We start from the raw sequence: 5,365 nt of genomic DNA, 5'->3' as shown, positions 1-5,365 counted from the left end.
TGCATTAGGCTGCAAAGGTAGGGCATCAACAAAATCAAGCAACCCAAAAACTCAACATCACATCACCACATTCTCTGGGAAACTTGAAATCAACTTTTTTTTAAGATTTTATTTATTTGAGAGAGAGAGAGAGAGCACGAGCAGGAGGGAGGTGTGGGGGAGAGGGAGAAATAGACTCCCCACTGAGCTGGGAGCCCAACATGGGGCTCGATCCCAGGACCCTGAGATCATGACCTGAGTTGAAGGCAGATGCTTAACTGACTGAGCCACCCAGGCGCCCCATTGAAATCAACTGTAAGGGTAGTAACAACAATAGCAAAAACTTGACGTGTTTAGAAATTTTGAAATATTCCTTTAAAATATATATATACACACACACATACATTTCCACCATAGTGGAAATTAGAAATTAGAAAATATTTAGGCAGAGACAGCAATGAAAAGGCTGTATCAAAATGACTGGGCTGAAGCTAAAAGAGAACTTCCAGGGAATGTCTCAACGCTGTGTGCATCTTTCTGTTGCTTTTGCTTTATTTGCTCAATATTATGTTTCTTTTTCTTTTTTTAGAGCTATTTTTTTTGAAATTTTTTGAAATTTTATTTTATTATGTTATGTTAATCCCCATACATTACATCATTAGTTTTTGATGTAGTGTTCCATGACTCATTGTTTGTGCATAACACCCAGTGCTCCATGCAGTACGTACCCTCTTTAATACCCATCACCAGGCTAACCCATCCTCCCACCCCCCTCCCCTCTAGAACCCTCAGTTTGTTTCTCAGAGTCCATAGTCTCTCATGGTTCATCTCCCCCTCCTATTCCCCCCCTTCATTTTTCCCTTCCTACTATCTTCTTCTTCTTCTTTTTTTTTTTTAACATATAATATATTATTTGTTTCAGAGGTACAGGTCTGTGATTCATCAGTCTTACACAATTCACAGCGCTCACCATAGCACATACCCTCCCCAATATAATGTTTCTTGCTATGTTATTGACACATGAAAATTTAATTGCTCCCTCTAACTGCTATGTAGAAACACAGGGCACACAGGCGTGACTCCAAGGAAATTCTTGCTATGTTTCTGCAATACGTATGCAATTTTCTAGAAGTTTTTGGTAGAATCTACATATTAGGTTAAGGAAGTTCCCTTCTATTCTCAGCTAGCTGAGAATTTCTGTCATGAATGCTTCTGAAATGTATCAATCCACAAAGAGATCTATTGAGGAGATTGTGTTTTCCTCCTTCATCCATTAATACATTAAAATCACATCGCATGTGTAAAATCACATCGCATGTAGGAAGTGATTTTTGAGTGTTAAACCACCCTTTCATTATAGAAACAAATCCAATTTAGATTTTGGAATTTTTCAAGACCTTTTTTAAATGTCTTATTTCCTTTTTTAAGTACATAGGAAAACTCGGGTGTTTTGCTTTTGAATGTTGGTGTTCTTTGGTTTTTATTTGATGAGCTGGTTGAGAAGCTGGATGGGGAGGTCCAAGGGGCACCACCTGACATCCTGCTCTGCTGAACATTCATCACGGGACCGGAGGCAGCCCTGCCCGCTTGCTGTCACTGTGTGTGACATCGGGCAGCAGGAGATCAAGCAGGCCCCTGGGGCAAGGCTGTCCAAGTCACCCAGCACTCAGCTCGTCCTGTACACGCACGGATGTCCGACACAGGAAGTCCCTTCTGCCGCATTCCCCTTCAATCCTTAGGAAGCACACCTCATCTTTTTAAAAACAGCCAACAAATGACAGCTGACTCCTTACCTTTCCAAAAACTTAGGGGAGGAAAAAAAAAAAGCAGAGTGGATCCAACTTAAAGCTCTAAATCTAGACATTTTCCAGGCTTTACATTTTTCAGCTGAATTGAAGAATGCTAAACTATACACAGCCGTGTATAATATAACATGAATATAAAAATGTATTGAACGGCTTTGGAAAGATTGGCAAGAATCAAAACATTACCAATGAGCAACTGAGTGCTGACACGCATTCCTTTTTTTTGAAGAGTTCCTCTTCTTGTTACCAAGTTTTAAAATGGAATGATGAATACGTGCCTGTGTTTAAAAAGCCGAACAGTGACAAGGGACGCCCGGCTGGCTCGGTCGGTGGAGCACGTGACTTGATCTCTGGGGTGTGAGTTTGAGCCCCACGTTGGGTGTAGAGATTACTTAAAAATAAAATCTTTAAGAAATAAATAAAATAAAAATAAAAAGTCAAACAGTAGCAAATTTACAAATAAAGAGTAAGCTCCCTCCTACCACATTTCCCCAATTTCAAAAGCTTTGGGAGTGGAAAATCACCCTTTCCAGTTCCTCTCCATCTTTGCAGAGATTGACAATGTATTTGCAAGAGAGATCAGTTGATTGGTACATTGACAGATCAGTAGCCAAATGAATGGTTCTGTCTCTTCATACTAACCAGTTCTGTGTAAGTCTGAATTTAAGTTTTTTTTAAGGTTTTTTGTTTTTGTTTTTATTTTTTTAGTAATCTCTACACCCAGTGTGGGGCTTGAACTCAGAACCCCAAGATCAAGATTCACGTGCTCTTCTGAGCCAGTCAGGCAGACAGGAATTTAAGTTTAAATGTAGGTTTGTACCTGACATTTTGAATGTTTCCTCTGACATCTCCTATAACTTGTGGAAGTCATATAAGAACATGAAACTTGCATCCACAGAACAACCCTTCTCAAAATTAAAAATTATTTACAATCTGGCATTTGCCATGAGTGACCAACATCACTTTCAATTGCATCAGTTAAAAATGAAGCTGCTAAAAGTATAAATTTCAGTGACTTAATAAATGAATTTGCATAAAAGTGAACCAGAAAACCTGAATGATGACTTAAGGTATCACATAAACAAACTACTATTTACTGTGTTATATAAAATTTTGGCATCAAAATGTGATGTTTTGCAATTTGTAAGTTTACGTTAATACTCAAGTATCTTTCTTACCCCTATTTTATAAGTAATAACATATTTTTCGTTATAAAATATATAAAATGTATATTTTAGTGATTTTATCATCACTTTTTCCTGCTTTTTTGAACAAAGGACCCTGAGTTTCTGTTTTGTAGTGGGCCCTGTAAATCATGTAGCTGGTCCCTGTTGGAAGGTTTGTTGCACTGTAAAGACTCACAGACCCGGGGCGCCTGGGTGGCTCAGTCGTTAAGCGTCTGCCTTCGGCTCAGGTCGTGATCTCAGGGCCCTGGGATCGAGCCCCGCATCGGGCTCCCTGCTCGGCGGGAAGGCTGCTTCTCCCCCTCCTGCTCTCCCTGCTTGTGTTCCCTCTCTCGCTGTGTCTCTCTCTGTCAAATAAATAAATAAAATCTTTAAAAACAAAACAAAACAAAAAGACTCACAGACCCATCCCAGTGTGCCTGAGCAGAGAGAACAGGAAAGTGCATGGAGTCTGACCTGTGTCCCCTTGAATGTGGGAGGGAAAGATATGAAGGTGGAGCCTAGTGCCTGCTCCCCACCAGCAGGGTGAGGGGAGACAGGTTAGCAGTGGGGAAGTCTCTACCCCAGCCATGACAAGGTAAGGACTTATGAGCTCCCCAAGTAACAGAGGCTGGAGGAATTCTCAAGGCCAGAGCCACCTTGAAGGGCCCCACCTGCCACCTGCCAGTATGATAGAACAAAGAGGCTGTGGGTGGGCACTGGGGGAAGAAGCTTAGGAGGAGAGCCACAGAGGTCTGCCAAAGAGCACATCCCCCAAATCGGGAGCGAGGCAACACAGAGGGTCCCATGAGATCGCTCTGAATAACCACATCTGGGACCCATGTGAGGGGTAGGCTTTAGGAGACATCTAGAGAGCTGCCCTAATGGGAAAGTGTTAGGCAAGAAAGAAGTACTGGGGTGTCACTGATGAAGACTTCACCCCTCTCTTGCTAATCCCCTCTTTTGGCCGGAAGGACTTGAAAAGTTAGGGGATCTGCCCGTGCCACCCTTCAGGGTGGTGTGATTACAGAAAAATAAGCTGTCTCCTGTTCATTCCTCCACTGAGTTCATGGAAGAAACCAGTTACATATGTACCTTAATGCACACGTTTTTTTAAATAGAAATAGACCTGGTGCTACCCTATATTTTCATATAATAACATATCTTAGAGCTGGTTTCAGTACCCAAAGGGTTGCCTTATTCTTTTTGATGCGTGCATAGTATTCCACCTATAAATGTACCACAATTAATGTAACCTGTCCTCTACTGATGGATATTTCATTGTTCTCCAGTCTTTTGCTGTAAATGTATTCCTTTCAAATCACAGAAACATGCATTAACTTCTTTAGTTGTACATCACTGAAAGAAAAAAAAAAACTGCATTGTGTGGTTCCTTGATTCATTTGTACAGAACAGCAAGGTTAATTTGTCCAATGAACTCTTTATTGTTTCTGGGTTTTTACCCCCATGTTGTGCTAATCTAGCATTTGATGGTAAAAGACAGTTGAGTATGGCCATCGCTTCTCTGTCACTTATTAGCTTGGTGACCTTGAACACATAGTTTAAATTTTCTGAGCTTCCATTTCTTTCTCTTTGAAATGAGGTTAATAATTCCTACCTGAAAGTGTTATTATAAAGAATAGAGATGATCTTTGGAAAATACGGAGCCTATGGTATGTGCTCAGTAAAGGCACGTGTTTTTATTAGTGTTGTTCTTGTTTGTGTGCGGATGTGTCTTGAGTGTAACAAATTATTAACTTTGGTTTGCTTTTCCATCACTCATCACTCACTATGCATCTTGGCTGCCTTTGGCAAGGATACAGTTTTGAGGAATATAAACATTTTAATAGTAAGCTAAGCAAAGGAAGTTGAAGAGGGAGATACGGTGTTTAAAGGTCATGTGGTTCAAAGGTAAAGAAAAGTATTCCTCTCCATTAATATCAATCACTCATTCTCAAAGTGTGTTTTGAAGATCCCTGGGGCATTGGGGCACCTGGAAAGTCAGTAAGTTATCTTTGTAACATTAAGATATTATTTGCCTTCTTTCACTCCTGATCTCTCACAAGTGCACAAAGTCTATATGATGTGTGATATCACCACTGATTGAGTGTGGAAGCAGATATGAGAATCCAGCTGTCTTCTATCAAGCCAGACATCAAAATGTTTTGTTTTTTTTTTAATGTAAAACAGTGCCTCTCTTCCCCTTGTTAATTTGTTTTTTTGGAAACATAAAAAAATATGGTATTAATGTTAACATGGAATGGGTTTATTATTTTTAATGAATTAATAAATATTTTGAACTCTTCTCAGTTTTCATTTCTATCACACTAAATAATGGTAGATATGATTCACATGAACAATAGCTCTTTGGGGTTTTCAACAATTTTTAAGTGTAAGGGGGGGGTCCAGAAATTCTGA

The sequence above is a fragment of the Phoca vitulina genome, unplaced genomic scaffold (genome assembly GCF_004348235.1).
Source record: "Phoca vitulina isolate PV1807 unplaced genomic scaffold, GSC_HSeal_1.0 scaffold41, whole genome shotgun sequence".
Lineage (NCBI taxonomy): Eukaryota > Metazoa > Chordata > Mammalia > Carnivora > Phocidae > Phoca > Phoca vitulina.
The sequence above is the reverse complement of the archived record's forward strand: the minus strand, read 5'-3'. Positions refer to the sequence as shown.